Raw genomic sequence first — 18,899 nt, forward strand, 5'->3', positions numbered from 1 at the left:
GTCCGCCTGCTTTCCCGTCTTGTCGCCCTGTCTACGAATATAATCAAAAGTAACGTCTGAACAAATACTCGGCATGTTTGTATCTCCTACAAGTAATCATCACATTGGTTTCTGTAGGAAATTTGTAAAATTATGTCATTTCTTTTGTAAATTTGGTAAAAATTAGGCCACACATCTGGGAGCGGTTAAGCTTACATGTGTCCGTCTGGTTCTTGTCTTGTCAGACTTACCTGAGAAACACCCATTTGCTAATTCCTGCCATTAAGTTGACTTTTGTATGATCCTACCTAGACTTATGATTCACTGTTTTTCCCCCCACAATTTGTCCACTTTACCTACAAGCAATATATATAATAAACATGCAAGTAAACATCTACATTTTATATCCTGAACTAGTTTTCTTTCAATACAATATAATTTATTCCAAGCCACAAATAATGCTGATATTGACTGTATATACATGTAACTCCAGACTTTAAAATGTTGTCAAATCATACTTCATGAGAAGGAATTTTACAAGGTGCAGAGAGCTTTATAAAATCCCAATCGTAAGTCACAGGTAAGGTAATGGTAAGGGGTGTGCAGTAGTGTAGCCAGGACTTCCTCAGATTCTCAGAGGGGAGACAAAGGGGGAGGCAACTTTCATGGGGTGCAAAATTTGAAGAAAATGGGCAAAAAACCTAAATGTCAGAGTGGCCAGCAATCCCACATGTTGATCATGGGGGGCAATAATTCCCATGGAAGTTACTTCCTCTTCTATGCCATAGATGTGTGAGGTAGGGATGGATGTGTGTGTATGTTTCAGGGTACAGGGGCTAATCCAGGGGGTTGCAAAGGGTGCAAAGGCTGTCTGTATATTAAATAGGCAGTTTCAGAGCTTGGTATACTAAGTCCAACATTGGGTATGATGATTCCTTCGATCTATTTTATGTGCAACTTTCATTCCGTTCATTCGTTTCAGATGCAAATCCAATGCCCTTGTTGTAGGCAAGTTAGATCTTCATTTGATTTAGATTTTCTAGATGTGCTGTCTCACCCGACATGACCCCCACAATTTCATTCCGCACAAATATAATAATGACAACTTTCCTCAAACAAACCAAAAATAACCAAATTAACTCCTTCCTGTAATCAAATTAAATAAAAAAAGTATTTGTAATGTAACTCTGTCAAAAAACAAAATGGCTGACCCTCAAACTAATTTGACTGGTTAATTAAATTTAAGAATTAGGAAGCTTTTGTAATAATAAAACTGACAAGTCCAAATGGCGTACTCCAAAATTAAATCTATTTCATTAAAAGCGTAGCCGAGCTCAGGTCATTTGACAACACCGCACCTGTAATTAATGAATTTGTTTGTTACATCAAGTCCTCGGAATTAATCACATAATGGGGCCACAGGCATGAAAAACAGGAACTCATCAAACTGGCTGAAAATTAACAGTACGACTAAGCGGAATCGAAGGGTGAATCTTGTCCAAGTCTAATTATTGGGTGGAAAAGAAACTCAAGTTTAATTCACTGTGAGAAAAAATTGTGTATGTGTACAGCGATGGGATTGTGGCCTATGGACTCATATCGTAATGCGCAAATCAAAGCAAATTTAGCTTACAATGTTGGAACTTTTGGAAGTGGTCTTTTGGCCAGGCCAGGTTCCTTGTATGTGCTATTCCATACACCCCCTATGGTAGACATGACCTTAATCTTCCACACAGGGAGTGTGAATCCATTTTTAAATCTACACACTCCCTATATGGCAGATTAAATTTGTGTCTTCCACAGGGGGTGTATGGTTTGCAACTGGAATAGCCCAACCTTTTATATGGGAAGGACTTTATACACAAACTAAACTTAAAACAGTGCCCTCTTGCTAAACACAGTTGGCATTACTTTGATACTATGATGCGTTAACATGTACCATGCTAACAATCATTAAAGCTGCTGCATGTATACAGCAAAACACTCAAGTAATAGCGGATCTCACCATGCTAACAATCATTAAAGCTGCTGCATGTATACAGCAAAACACTCAAGTAATAGCGGATCTCACCATGCTAACAATCAATTAAAGCTGCTGCATGTATACAGCAAAACACTCAAGTAATAGCGGATCACGTTATAGCTTGACCGTCTTTCCCCAGTTGTTTCCATCGCCCACCGGCCCAGACCGCATTATGCAATCTTTGTTTTGCTTCGTTAACCATTGTTACATAACGTGACTAGACAGTGGTGATAATTAGACTGCGTGCAATAATGCCCGCTTGAGATGGTCAAACGAACAAGCGTATTACTATTTTTACATTAACAGGCTCCAATGTACATGTATCAGTATATCTTGGCACAACTACACAGCAGTACATGATTGGCCACCAATGCACTAGATTGGCCACCAATGCCATATGTTTCTTTTAAAAATAACTCCATACAGCCGAGTCACCACTGTGACCCAAATTTAGCTTTACCCAAACATAAGAATCCCAACACAAGTGACAAACAGTGTCAGGAGACTTGAGTCAAGACTAGTCGAGGGGAATGCTCAGTAACTGTGCCAGTCTTCCTGTGAATCAATGGTCTTGATTGGGAATGTTTCCAGACTTAGCGTGACCTGAAATGAACTGTATGCACTCACCTCATATCAATATTACCAAAGTTTCTGCAAACATTTTTGACCCATTTTTTATTTTCCATGTTGTGTAAGTTTGGATGAAATGTTCCACAAATAAGCTGCATACATTAAAGGTGTAATCTAATGAAACATTCCTACACCCATCTGGGTGATTTTAAGGTAAATTGGGTGGTTTTAAGAGATACATGAACAAAATTGGGTGCTTTAAAGAGATATATGAACAGAATTTGGGTGCTTTTTTAAAAGACACACAAGCAAAATTGGGTGCTTTTAAGATACACAGACAAACTTGGGTGCTAGTAAGAGCTACATGAACAAAATTTGGTGCTTTTAAGAGCTACATTGAGCAAAATTGGGTGCTTTTAAGAGCTACATGAGCAAACTTGGGTGCTTTTAAGAGCTATAATTGGAAAAAGTGGGTGCTTTTCTTTTCAATTTGTTAGCCCAAATATAGTTTTGTCATGAACATTCAGTTAAACTTTTTAAGGGTATAAAACCATTGGGCTATTCTATTTGAAATCCATACACCCCCTATTGAAGACACGAGTCATGACCTTAATCTTCCACACAGATTATTGATAATCTATGCACACAGTATGTATTTCAATACCCGAATAAGTCTACAGTATACCCTCCCATGAAAGAGTAAGCCGTTTAGGTTATGACTTCCAGGGGGTGTAAGGATTTCAAATAGAATAGCCTACAAATCCTCTCTGTCACTAGTGAGTGAGGAAAGAACATCTCGCATTGGTCCAGTAACACAACAAGCTGACATCAAACCCTCATTCAACAGTTGAACACCATGAAAACCGCCATCAGCCAACTAGCTCTGTAACCGACCAATGGCAGCGCTCCTTTTACCTGGCCTCAGCAGACGACAGGACAGGCTTAAGCGGCCAAAGGAATGACTGTCAGCGCATCAGGTGAAATCTGATCCACGTTGGCAGTGAAACGTTAGATGTTGGGGGTTAAAGACCCCGAAGCTATGAACATCCTTTATATAGGGACTACCGGTATACTCATAACCGGGGCAAAGTTTGTTAACCTCAGCTGGCGGCTAATGTGGCGATACGACCTGGTGGGGGTTAGGGGATGACTTTGCTGACAATCTAACACATGTAGGTTTGTGTGAACATGCATGGTGGGAATCAACACTCAACATTATTCTAGTTGACAACCTCATAATGAAAGTAAAAGTTCACTGCCACATCTACAGTTGATCACTTGATGACCATTTTAATAACTAGAAAAATGCTGGGAAGGAGAGTGTTAGATGTTAGATAGACCCTGAAATAATAGGCCCCTACATAAATCTTTGTAAAAACATATCTTCCCTAATTCTTGAATGCTTGTTTCCACAGAAGGTATAATCAATCACGTCAAAGCTATCTTTCTAGCCGAAACTCAAATTAATTTAGAAAAGATTGTTCTTTCTGACGTCAACCGAGAGAGACACTTCATTAACATAGATTTATGGTAACCAAGGCGGCCATCTTTGATGGTGAAATTCTTTAAGCTTGACACCATAGCCTGATCTATAAACAAAACTTGTTATGAAATGTAAACAATCTCTTCTAAATTAGATCCAAAATCAACCTGGCACCGTTGTCATGGCTACCAATTGGAAACCGTGGAGACCCCACCACCCATCCCTTGCATTCCGATGCTAATGAAATCAATTTGGTCAAGTTTCAGGCAAATTATTTTATCATCGGACCCAATCAAGGTGGGCCAAACAGGGACTTTTGAGAATCCCCACCTGATGGGCAACTGTATTCTGTATGCAAATTAACATGACTTGGATCATGTAAGCACAGATCCTAGTTCTAGGGTCTGTGATCTAAGTTTATTGAAATTACTAGCTTGCCATGAAACTCTCATTATGGGCAACAATTTCTAATTCCTTGAATAGTTCCCCTTCCAACTTTATTCCTACCAATGCTTGCCTCCCTCCACTCCCCAGTCATCTGCCCCCGGCCTGCCCCAGTCCTCCACCTACCCCATACACCAAATGGGTATACTATAATCGAGGTATCAGCTACATCTTTTGGCGCTCCATTTTAATAGCAGGCCACACCAAACAACCAGCAAACAACAAACCCCTAATCAAACAATTCATCATAATCCTTCATCCACAACAAAAAATGGCTTCCAAAACAACCATAATTTATTGCTTATCAAATCAGCGTCAGACACATACTCAGCAGCCAGTAATGACCTAAAACTTTCCAAATTCATTTTCGCTCTGTTCATAGTCTCATGATTATACAGCGCAACATGCTGTAGTCCTGCATGTGAAAATCTTATTCATTGGTTATCGCTTTCAAAAAATATTTCCACAAGATGAAAACTTTCACTGTTCCTGCACTTTGTATGGTACTTATTGTATCACATAATTCTAGTATGGGGAACATATTCAGATGTTTGTATACTATCTTAACCCTAATTTTATGTATTTGTTTGAAAAATTTACCCCATCAAAAAAAGTCGGCACATTTCCAGTTAGTAAGGTTAATCACATCCACCCACGCTGATGTGGTCCAATAAAACCTTCTAGTCAACTTGACCTCAATGACCTCACTGATTAACTACATGCACAATTCTCATGATCACCATGCTCTCTCTCTCTCTATCTCCTATTAGGAGAAGACAAGGAGCGGTTCTCACCAACGGCTGATGCATAATTTGGACAACTTTTATACGATCTTGGAAAGTGATTACTTTCTTTCTAAAAGCTCGTTTCTAAATTTCGATAGGCCTATGTTATTTCATAGTGACTTCTCATGATAACAATTTGATCAGTTGTATTCAAATACACTTTGGTGGCACTGTAACATACAGACAGACAGACACCCAGACAGATACCCCCCCCACACACACACACAGACAGACAAAACTAATTTTTGAACACTTGGACATTGATGAGTTTGTTATGTCAAATTATAATGAGGAAGTTGAATATTATACTAGGCCTAGATCTTAAAACATCACTGTTTTTAAACAGTTTTAAAAAACCATGTTAAAACACACAACTATTGTACCAGCAATTACTTTTCAAATCATTATAATGACTTCAAGATAATATATTTCTTGGAACAATTAACTGAAACTTCAAATAGCTTCTCCATTAATCACTAACTATATTTCTATTTATAAATAAGATATTTGAGTCACGTTGAGATATAATGTGCTTGATTGAGATATGATTGGTATAGGACTATTCTATACATCTCGGGATTGAAATAGGATTTTTTTTTTTTGGAGGGGGAGGAGGGTTGCCTCCCAGACAGAAAACGATGATTTGATGCCTTGATGCCCATCCTTCTTTCTTTCATTTCTACTTTTCGCTATCTTTCTTTGAACTGTTGAATACATTTTTATGGAACATAGTTGCAAACCAATTCATTCTTAAGAACCTCAGTTGACCGGACAGTCCTACAACCCTTAGCAACTTATGTTAGTATTAATACAAGGCCCATTTCTGGTGGCTAATAAATTCAAAATTATTCTGCAGATCTATGCTCAACCATCTCAATATAGCCTAATGAACAAATCTGCTGAATTCTCTGTTTCAAAATTCACTGCATTTTACAAAGTTCAACAAGTTGCTCATGACATCATCATGCTGATATTCTGAATTGTTCTCCATATAAGGTCAATTAAGGCTTATTGCAAGTAAAACTGATCACACAATGAACATTAACTTTGACAAATGTGTTTTACCTTACATTTTACAAAAGACCAGACGGTCTAAATTTGGCTAATTTCCTAACAATTACAATCTTTGGGGTTCGTTAATGTTTCCCTAAATGAGTTTGAAGCATGCAGCTGGCGAAATCAAATCATCTGAGTTAAAATACAGACGAAACAAAAAAACTAAAGTCAATTAAACTTTAAAAAGTACACGGCCAGGACAACACCCTATTGTGGAAAGTCTTATTTGCATTTTGCTACTCGTTAACAATAATTACCAATTATAAAAAAGTTTGTCAAAGAATGCTTAGTCTTCAATGCCTGGATACACATCTAGGCCATGCGATGCTTGAGGCGATTTTATGCGTGGTGTTGATAAATGACTAAAAGCAGAGTATTCTATTATTCTTTTAATGAATAGTATTGTACAGGTAAATAGTGTATGGTAATTAACCCGACTGTCTTGTCTTCATCAAACCAAGGCCGACATGTATTGTCATTACAAACTATCCCCAAAGAGAACAATCAACTTTTCAAATCTCTCGTCACGCGATTGTCTTCCTAAATCGTAAATTCCGTACGAAAAAACACAAATATATAAGTATACAACTACATAATAGAAGGCATTGTTTCCACTGCGTGCCATTCGTTAATTCAAAACTAATCAATTATACCCATTTTACGTCAAGACGAACAAGATTTGGCAAAAAAAGAAAGGAAAACAATACAAACCAAGGTATGAAAAGATAGTGCATTCACACGTGTCAAATTTTGATATTTGACGCTTGGCGGAGTTTGAATGCCGTACCCAGGTCCCTATGTACACGGCACCCCTGGTGCGCTGGTCGCGCTCCAGTGGACCATTATGGTTAGTCTTCTGTTCTATCGTAGCAAGAACAAACACCTTTATCAGGTTATAGGATCCTTAATGGGAGTTGTAGACTGGCATTGGCTGTTCCAGTTGAAATCCTTACACCCCCCTGTGGAAGATATGACCTTAATCCATGACCTTAACCTTTCCACACAGCACAGGGGGGGTATGTCAAAAGTAGTCACTCATTCAGGTAACCCCATTTGAAATTCATATGCCCTGTGTGGAAGATTAAGGTCATGTCTTCCATAGGGGGTGTATGGATTTCAGGTGGAATAGCCCATTTAGACCTGTGTTAAGGTGCCAATACCTGACTTTATTTTATGTAAAATTTTTATGATTTGTTAGGTAACATTGGCATAGTAATGTGATAGTATGGAAAGTTACATCCGACAACTTGCTATTAATTAGCAGGGTTGTGGTTCTTGAGATACGGAATAAGACGTACTTACAACTTTCCAAAGTTTTAAACATTTCTTAACTCAAGCTTCAGTCAAGAACCACATTATCCAACTTTGAGTTCAAGTGTAAATTTTTTGGAACATTCCACCAAAATGCAATGAGCGGTTTTGACCAGAAAGTATAGCAAATTAATTTGCATGTTATAATTGTCAAAAAGGTTGATGACCAACAAACTGAAGGGGTTAGCGCGACCTTAAGCAACAATAATAACAAAATGCCCCATTGCATGACCCAATCTAACACTACTACTGTACTACCATGACCATGACTAGCACTTATTTGTGTTGAACTTTACTAGTATTATTACTCTACTATCACCTGATTTTATAGTATAATACTACAACTATTTCAAAATATAAGCTTACTTCCAAGTGCTTTCAAACTTACCCCATTGCATAATTATTAACCTCACACGTTATTCCAAATGTTATATTCCAATATCATCAGCACCGATTAAAAATATTCCACAATCATCACATAAATGACCAACAACTTTCACACACCGGTGTCACAAATGCAATCAGTAAAATCAAGGCCGGCTGGTGTATTAACCTACTAAAATGTCCAGTCCGAATACACTAAGCTGGGTCAATCACCAAACAACACAAAAGTATTATTATCCCACTATCCTTTCAAAAACACTGGTCCGATTCTACTCGGTATACATGTCACAGCGATATGATTATTGCATGCATGCAAGCAGGGGTGCGTACATGTACTGGTCCACTCTCCATACATACCTACTACAGCTAGCAATACAGGCTCAACTGGTCCAGCCATACAGCACCGAAGCATATGGATAATTGGTTGTGTAGAGCCCCAATGACAGAACAAAAAGAAAACACCACAGTAGGTTCATAATTACTCAACCCATGGAATGTGTTTATCTGCATAAAAGCGAATGGGGTCAAGGCCTAGGGTGATTGCAAGGCAGAGTCAGCTCCCCAAAATGTAGGGAAAAAATGAAATTAAAAACCCAGCTCAAGATTTTTTTTTTCGGCAGGGCCTCTTGTGTATGATTGCCAGATGCCTTAATGGGTTATTTGGTATTATGGAGTTAATCACTTTGTAATGCTATGAGGAGGATTTTTGGCTACCAGTCAAAAAATGGTGATAGATTGCAAGTTTGGGAAGTTATAGGCCTACTAATAATTATGCCTAGTAAATAGCTTTACTGTGCAATGTACATTTGTAACTGGAGCTTTGGAGACCATTTATACCAGTTGGATCATTTATAAATACCAGTAAAGTGCAGGACAAACTTACACCAGAAGAAATGAATGAGAAGAAATCAAGGTTGGGTCAAGAAAGTCCTATCTGCAATAGCTGCCCAATAGAAAATTGGATAATATCTGCATTCTATCATATCTGTGATTCTATATTGTACACATCTAAAGAAAGATGGCATCTGGCAGCTATTGTAGATAAGGCTTTCTAGCACTCTTGTATAGTTCTACCTGATGAAAGTTGAAGCTTCATTCTATTTGTGGAATAACCATACATCAATCCAGTTTGGCTACATCAGGGTTTGCAATTAGGGGCCTAGATGCTCAACTTTGGTTTAAACTTTTTCCACTTGCATAATGATAATAAAGTCTTTCCTTGAAAAGAAATCAAAATGCTTCTAAATATGCCACTTTATCCCTCCAGATTATGAATTCTGGTTTAGTTGTGGGTCAACTTTCAGGATAAAACTTCAATCAGGTCAGCTGGCTTGTTCTTAAAATGTCATACAATCTACCCAAAGTCAGCATTTCAAGTTTAAAATTCAAGAAATCTAAACCACTTTGACTTCTTTTAATTACCCTGGACCATTTAATCCCATTTATAGACCGAATCCCATCGCTAGGTCAGCCGTTTGCAAATTGGAGCAGAAAGCTCTAATTACCGTTTGTTGTATTACCAGTACCACTCCTAGAACAACGACTTAAAAACCAGCATGATTTTAGAAACTAGATCTGCACACTCATTAGCCTACATATCCAATGCAATCAATGTCTTGTTCTATTTTCCGGCTGTACTAATTAGACGTGGAAACAAATTAATGACCTTGGCTTGTTTGCGTTCTCTCTGTGTACACTGCGCATATTGATTTGTTTTAAAATGAGATTCTTTTGTTTTCCGTAAAGATCGTTAATTAGAAAAGACTGCTCTCAATGCAGCTAACAACCAACGCATCGTTCCAGATTGACCTCTAAATGGTGTTGGTATATAGTTGCTAATTAGTACGGTAATGACTTTAATAGTATAGTAGTCTCCTTCTTTCATCTTATCACTACTTTATACTCCTAGCTCTTTCTTTCTTTGCTCCTCCACCTTCACTCCCTCTCAACCCTATAACATCCCTAAACTTCACAATTACAAGACTGAAATCTAAACTTTGTCATACAGGACAGGTACAGATGAAATATGCTAAAAAGGATTGAATAGTTGATCAATTACATTTCATATTCATTCCAATACTGTCTGTCATACAGATTCAACATCAATCTAAAAGATTGAATTTAAGGTTTAATCATTAATTCACAAAGATAACAGTTATAGCAGATTCAACCCATCGTGGAAGTTTTTCAAACAAATTCAGACTACCAGGTGATCATGCATTTCATGTTATGCTTGACTGGCAGATGATTGACCAGCAGCCTGGATTTGTTGGAAAAACCGTCCCACGATGAGTTGAATCTGCTATAGATAATTATTCTTATGAGAACCGCCACTTTTTGTTATCACCCAGGAAGATGTCCACTGCAGACAACAAGACTCAATCTCAAATTAGTTTCAAATTTGGCTTAAAAATTCCGAACATTTCAGAATTGTGCATGATTATGAACATATTCAGGATCAGCATGAAAAATGCATTAAAATGAGTACAAACAAGCCTAGTATTGGTCCAGTGGTTCATACGAGGATAGCTCGCTACTTTTTATGCTGAAGCCTATACGGCTACCACTCGGAGCATTAAGTATACATCACTGAATTTTTCCCATCCAAGCTCGGTATCCAAGCCCACATTTCATTGCAATGATTCACCCCCTCATATCAAAACCCAGACACCTGCTATGCCCAAATACTACTAATTTGCTACCAAAAATGTCCTTAATTAAAAAAATGTATACATCCAAATTTGAACGAATACCATTTTTACCTTTTGTCACTAATACAGTGTTAATCCGACAATTGAGTAGGCCCTGTACATTTGATAATGATCACAAAACATGCTTTATTCGGAGATGAGAATAGGGAACCCCTCTCTGGAACGTTGATCATGTGTGAGCAATTGAAAATCTAAGCCAGTTATGGTTACACACAACGATAAATTTGGTGACACAAAACTTTGTGGTGTTTTAAAGCGAGTCTAATTACTAGACCATAATGTTGTTACTACTGAGTTCGTGCAAATCGTCCTCAAACGGAGCTTGTGTGAGTGTGGAGTGGCATATCGCAGGTAACATGTATTCATGTGTAAATTGGTTATCAATGGAATTATCTTTTCATTTGAACTATCATTTTATTTCAAAAAGAACCTATTTTGCTATAATCTTGCCGAAATGAATAATAGGAACCATTTTACAGGTTATTTCAGCTTAATTCCAAACACCAGTCTAGCATTGCATTCGTCAAACGTATCTTCAGGTATTTCGAACAATCATCCTGTTTCTACTTTATAAAATACCTTTATTATCCTAAATTTTAATGCGTACACTGAAGGTAAGTGTTGAAGTACGGGACAAAGTAATGATCTCTTCTCCAACTGAGAACATTTTTTAAACAAAATGCTGTAAGAAGAAATTGATGAAATTCCCTGTAAGGAAGCTGGAGTCATATTTGATGAGCTCATACGGATGTAAGAGCTCTCAAGAAATGATGTGAAGAAGTCACAATTAAAAATCAGCTCAAGTCCTTATTTGATGAGCTCTTACGGATATTATCGCTCTCAAGAAATGATGGGAAGGAGTCACAATTAAAATAACTCTCTTAGTCTTAAAAGAGCATAAAGGGGGTTAAGTCATCTACGGAAAATAGTTGATTACACCCGTGACTAATCACTGACGTAAGTATTGAATAACACAAAGTGGAGTGAATAAGGTAGTCAACAGGTTGCTTCTTGACATGACGGCAAAGTTGCACTTTGCTTGCTTTTACATTGTTAAGGGGGTACTACACCCCTGTGGTAAATTTGTGACTATTTTTGCATTTTTCTCCAAAAATAATAACGCAATGCTAACAAAAGTTATGTATATTATTGGGGCAAGGAATTCAATTACTATACTGAAATTTCAGTGACTCAAGACAAGCGGTCCAGAATATATGATAGGAAATGAGGTACATCCTAGTGGTACCTTATTTCTTATCATAAATAACAAACTGCTTGTCATGGGTCACTGAAATTCCATTGTAGTAATTGGATTCCTTGCCCCTATAATATACATAACTTTTGTTACCACTGTTTTATTAGTTTTTGAGAAAAATGCAAAAATAGACACAAATTTATCGAGGGGTGTAGTACCCCCTTAAGAAATGAGGTTTACCTAAATGACTCAGTTTACATACTTGAGGTCTGACTTACTAATTTGTCAGCTCTATGAGTAAAAAGTATGTTGGAATATTTAAATTGACTGAGAAAATAAGTTTGGAAACTTACAAGAAAGGATATGCAGTCAGACTTGCATTATCAAATCTTAATTTAATTTAAAGAATGTGAACTAGTATTTATCAATCACACTCATCCCAAATAAAACGGGAGTTGGTATCTTTTTATATGAAGCTCATTTTAAGCTTTGAGCAACAAAACATCTCCGCCATGTGTTTCAACCAACATGAACCATCTCTTTTTTGTCCAAACTGCCTCGCGGCTCAGCTCGGATCATCGGTGAAAGAGAGAAGAATGCCGACCATGCACTCATCACGACAGCAGGTGGAGGTAGAGCATTCCCGGTGTCTTAAGATGGACTTATACGAGAGAAGTCAATTTGTGACAGGGTGAAGAGATGGTAAAGTAAACATCATAGGTTAATTTTAGCCCTTGCGACCTGTGAGTGGCCATTAGTTTTGTCTGCGAATGACTAGAATTAAATCTTAGGTCTTTACTGCATTAACTGAAAGAAGTGAGATGGACCTTTTTAAAAAGGACTTTTTTTACCCGGTTTTTAGAGCTAGATAAATTTTTGTTTCAAATGTCATCTTGAAATCATGTCTTTATTAGTATTGTCCATGAATGACTAGAACTAAATCTTAGGTCTTTACTGCATTAACTGTGAGAAGTGAGATGGATGAACCTTTTGAGATGGACTTTTTTTACCGGGTTTTCAGAACAGGATAATTTTTTGTATCAAATGTCATCTTGAAATCATGTCTTTATTAGTTTTGTTCATGAATGACTAGAACTAAATCTTAGGTCTTTTCTGCATAAAATGTATTAGTTGCAAAGACAGACCTTTTTTCCAAGGTGGAACCAAACAATTGAATCTTAAAACATGCTCATCTATAAACTCCCAGTTCTTTAACCCCAATATGCTTGCACACTCATGAAATGACCTTTGGATGTGTTGGGTACTAACTCATACTCTACAACATGGGGTCAACAGGCTATCATTATCAAATGAGGGTTTGTTGGACTTTGCCACAAAATTGAGATCATTTTGGTGTATGGTAAAACACATTAGCTATGTTTCAAGCAATTACGACCGAGATTCAGATTCTATTACCAAAACGTTGATTGTTATCGTCACTATGGGCCACAATGGCCTCATCCCAATGGCATAGTTCAATAACCTCAATCAAACAACCATAGTGCAAAAAATGACCTCAAGTTGCAGTGTATGAGTTTTTGTACTCAAATTTTCAAAGATCATTCAATGAAAGTACAAATGTATTGGGGTTAAAGAACTGTGCCCTGATAGATGAGCATGTTGTGGATCCTATATAGTGCATGGTCAACTCAAAGAGGATGGATGCTATCCACAATAATTATAATTACAAATGCCACCGATATCCCATCTAATGATAATGATCTTCTAATTAGCCTATTTACTAAAGTAAATCTTGGACCGTGGCAGAGACTAATTATTACTAAACAATTAGTGCATTAACTTGGTAGCTTGGACTGTTTAGTTTATACAGAAACTTATTTGCTATTAAACAATAAACGTTGCATTTCTTATCATATCAAGCAATAAATGACACCAGAAATGGTCCGCTTTCTTTTTAAAACTATTTTACAGTTTCTGAAAAATTTCTGAAAAAGCGACAAAAGCTTAAAAAGTCATTAGCAAACAATAAATAACAACAACAAAGAGAGAGACAATGGAATTTGATCAAGTTTGGCTAATGGAACTGGACAAAGCCTACAAGTCATTACTGGATAATGAACTACAAAGATATTATTGCTAGGCTAGATCAAATTTGTCTGGTAATTTGAGACAAAGCCAACCAAGTTTGAACAAGAGTACGAAAAAAATCTCATTCCATATTTGGCATGAAATTGAAAAGAATTCAGAAAAAAAAGTACATGAACTGGCCATGTTGACACCTGTCCAGCCAGAGTTGGATCCACCTGCCTGGGTGCCTGGTATAAAGCAGGGCAGGCCTCTAGTCCCTATTTTGGCCTTTTCATTAACAACAAAAATTCTGAATACACAAAAACATGAATAAAGCAATAAAACTTTGGCCCCCTAACTAGGACAACAGACATTGTGCTGTATTACTTTCATGACTGGAGCAAAAACTTTGTTTGTGGGTCAACGTGTGTCATGCCTGACGTCCGACTTTTCTTTCTTTCAAAACTTTTTTTTTTACCAATCTAAGAACAACATGGGGAAATAAATAAGAAAATAGTAGTTTTTGTTATTTTTAATATAGCCAGTGTATGCCTGTGAATAAACAGGCGTCAGTTCAGGGTATTTTTCTATGATTTGAACATAAATTGGAAGTGATTGGAATTATTGATTTGTTGTGATAATGATGTACTTAATGCATGATTTTAGAAATTTGTATTGGTCAAAACTCAGTTTCGCCGGGATCCAGCTTTTAGGTTTGTTAGCTTTTATTATACTAACAATCAAAATATTCCCGCTTTTTACAAAAATGCTGGACTTACATGTAATAGAAATTCAAACCAGATATGGTAATAAAAGTGAGGCAAAAAAAGGGCACGACAGTTTGATGATACATGTATATTATAATCTTCGACTATCATCATTCCCATGCAGTAATTCAGCCAAGACCAGGATGTGTCTTTCTGCGTGTTTCTACTGAGGGCCAAATTCCGTGCCATGCCGTGCCGTGCCGGGTCATGGCGGGTAACAAGCCCAGTAGAAACGATCTGGGTAATCGGTTGTCGTGTCATGCCGGGTCATGTGCTCGCCTTTCGTGATCCATCTCTTGAGGTGGATCATGCCGGGTCAAAGCGTGTAACCCGCTCAGTAGAAACGAGCCGTGTGATCGGTTGCCGGGTCGAGGTCATGTATGTTGAAAAATAACGCGATTTATATTCTATTTGTATTATAGTTTGGCATAGGCCTATAATGTAGTTGGTTCATTCTTTCTAATATTATATACGGTACACTGGCCACATGTGTGACTCGCATGAACTTGATGAAGTAAAGTGGATATGACTTAAGTCTATGCCTACTTCTTTATAGTTAATGAGTTGGTTATATTTTGGCTGTAAATTAATTATCATAATGGCCAATTACTAGATCCACTGGTAAATTAATGCAATTTGGATTAACGAAAACACTAAATTGTGATTAGGTTCTATGCCATGAGCTGCCATACGTAGACATTTAAATTTGGGATACAACCGTCATGTGTTTTCCGTACTTCCTGTTTACAGGAAAAAATGCCGTGCATCGTGAAAGACACGGCTTTCTGGTCTCAGTAGAAACAAGCTGGGTAACGGTGGCCGGATTGTGATCGGTATTTTGTGCCCGGAAAATAGCGGGTCAAAAAGTCGTGCGCTCAGTATAAACACGCTGTTTCTTTCACAGAAACTTGCAACTCACAAAACATTCCAATTCTCAAGAGGCCTTGATGATGAAGCTGTTGTTTAAAAATAATTAAATTTTGTGAAAGGAATGTAATAATTGTGATGTATTTTTATAATATAAGCACAATTCTGCAAACATAACAACACCTTATTTTCTCTGAATCAAGACAACAGATTCTTAACCAGAATCCAAACAATGCAGGTCATCTTGAAGATCTTTTCAATTCTCTGAATCTCCATTTTTGGATCTTCATCATATATGAATCAGCTAATTGCATGATTGCAAGAATTTATTGAAAAGAAACAAGGTTATAAAACAAAAGGCTTTGTTATAATTTCAGGTTAAAGAGGAAGCCCCACCAAAGCGGTTCTTCTGGGGTGAACCAAACCTGCATGATTATCAAATTAATCAGTGACAAGGTTATCTCTGAATTGGACTGGTGATTTTGTGGTACATTTTATATTCAATAAATAACTTACCTGGTAGAAGGCTGCCTAAGAAATACTTAAATCTCATTTTCACTCATTCTTCTTGTCTTATAATATATCTGCAACAAGAAAAGAGAAAACAAGAGAAAAAAGAATGATTAATAACATACAAATTATGATGAGTTCAAAAAAAAATTAAATGTTTTGGTTCTCGTCCCCAATTTCTGGGATTTGTCAGATTTTTTTTTAAAGATTTCTCAAAATTATTTAGACTTTGGGATGCTTTAGGGAGGATTTAAATACATAAAAGGACTTCATTAGAGAACAAGGATCATTTCCAAGTCTTTTGTAGTATTCAGTATCTCACATTTCAAACAGAAACAAAAAAATTGCCTCTTCCTTTCCTCGAGCACTGTTGGAAAACTGACCAAAAACTACTAACAATGCTAATTTTACATTAAAGGGAAAAAACCCCTCCATCCCTCATCATTCATGAAAATTCTCCGGTCGAGAACCAAAACAATTTATTTTATATGGCCTTAATTAAGACAAGTCCTACACAAACATTATAAGCATACAAATTATGGTACTATAAGACAAGTCCAAACATTCATGCCATTGAATTCCCACACAACCTGTTTTCTGTGATCTCAAGTTCAGCACATTAAATATAAATAGTTAATTTGCATCGCATGTCAAAGCTTATAATAAGTAAGTCGCACACCATGTAGAGCATTAAAATTCACTTCGTACATTATCAGACGGAAAGCTAATCAGTGTGCACCGAACCTGCTACGATCAAAGTCATCTAACATCATCCCCTATGATCTAACGACTCAATTCTACGCCACGCTCTTCAATCAGTAAGTGAACTTTGTCTGCTTGCGTTGAGACGGTACCATGTTTTCATCTAGGTTATTTACACGCTTCTAATTAAATGATTGACTGATTTTTAATTATTAATTTGAAAAATTGTCAAGTTTGTGAAGAAGTGAGGAAATTGGCAGTCTCAGGTAGCGACTGACACAATTAGATTTCTCACTTATTACGACAAACTCGTTTAGAATACTAAAAATATTTCAACGTTTCTAGTTTTTTTGAAACGCATATTATAAACAAATTGCATGATACAAGTGAAGCTTATTATTATTCATCAACATTTATAGTCTGGAAGTGGAATCAGTATAAATTCCAGTATCTGAGGTTGAGACTTCATCTGACATTGCCATTTTTATTATGAGCATAAAAAGACGCTAAATTTTTTGAAGGGCTGTTGCTACATGTACATTCATTGTAAAACGTTTGTTTGTTGAGGGTTTTTTTTTGGGGGGGGGAGGGCAATCAACATGTTCACATTTGACCAGAAATGCAAACTATATTTGGCAAAAAATGAGATTTTCTCACAACATTATCGACTGCAGACGTCAAATTCAAAATTGTCTTTAAAAATTCCATATTTGAAATCAGCTTGAAAAATGCATTAAAATGAGTATACTAACAAGCTCAGTTTGGGTTCAGTGGTTCTTGAAATAGCTTTTGATATTTTGAGAAAATATCTCAAAACTTATTTTATGTTGACGCCTATGGACAACACACAAAGCATTACATTAAACCGACACTTTTACAGAAGACACAGCAAAGACACACTATGGACCACCACAATGGCCTCATCCCAATGGCATAATTCAAAAACCTCAATTAAACAATCATAGTGCAAAATTTGATCTCAAGTTGCAGAGTATGAGTTTTTGTACCCAAATTTTCAAAGGTCATTCAATGAATGTACAAATGTATTGGGATTAAAGAAATGTGCCATGATAGATGAGCATGTTGTGGATCCTAGTGACACTTGTAGTTGTACACACATACACAAGCATAATCAGCTCATCATCATGATGATAATCCAAAAAGACTCAAATGTCTTACAGACCTCCGAGCTTAATTAAAGTTACCTTAACGAGAGTATCTCCTCTCTCGCATCTATATATATATATACATATATATATGTACATCCTCCTCTTGGGAAAACATTCAATTTTGACCAATGTTGCGTAAAATTAACACCGACCAAACGAAAGTTAATTAGTGCATATTAGCTTCGAAAAGCAAAAAGTGCCAATTGAGCCACCCATTGGTAGGTCGTATTGTTTATCTTGGAAATCACACAATATTGGAGTTCACAATGATTATGTTAAATCTACGTGATTATTTGCCGCATTGCAATTGGAATTATTCAAATGGACTTGATTTGAGATTTTCTCTTTTTTATTTGACCCAATGCCAGCTGGGCAAGCGAGTTGCTTAACCCTTAAAACACACAATCGCATGAAGACCAAAATGTTTGAAATTTTACAAATTAAAACTGTAAATTCTAATTATTGTGATCATATACGAGTTGTATTAAGCTGCATTCAAATATGTACAAATATTTAATTTGTACCCGCTTGTGATTTAAAAGACACCCATCTTGACGCAAAAAAAAAGGGAATTGAGTCGTACTTATTCCACCACTCTTAGACACGTGCGGAACATAATAGTCCACCGTGCACAAAACTCAGACATACATTTCATGTGAAAAGAAAAAAAATTAAATTGTGATATTTAATCAGTGATTTAGACAATTGCTTGCCTACAAAAAAAAAAAAAGAAAAAAAAAAATGAGTTTGCGGTTTAGTATTGGTATTTTGTTACGCTTCATGGGATCCATTAAGCTTAAACATGAGCCGGGTACAAGAGGGTCCTTTACATAATGTCCGCGTTTTTCTTCCTCTATAATTACGGCTCTATGGGCTGGACATGGTTCATAAACTTATTAAACCCATCATGAGTAG

General features: G+C 36.7%; 1 protein-coding gene across 1 annotated transcript in view; it reads right to left on the reverse strand.

The window, feature by feature from the left end:
• The window catches only part of LOC140146245 (zinc finger homeobox protein 3-like), a 155,565-nt gene that overhangs the window by 116,246 nt on the left and 20,420 nt on the right, over positions 1 to 18,899 (reverse strand). Inside the window, 1 exon segment of the mRNA XM_072168027.1 lies at positions 16,120 to 16,187. The gene's annotated coding sequence lies outside the window, so the exon portion shown is untranslated.

Source organism: Amphiura filiformis, chromosome 2 (genome assembly GCF_039555335.1).
Source record: "Amphiura filiformis chromosome 2, Afil_fr2py, whole genome shotgun sequence".
NCBI lineage: Eukaryota > Metazoa > Echinodermata > Ophiuroidea > Amphilepidida > Amphiuridae > Amphiura > Amphiura filiformis.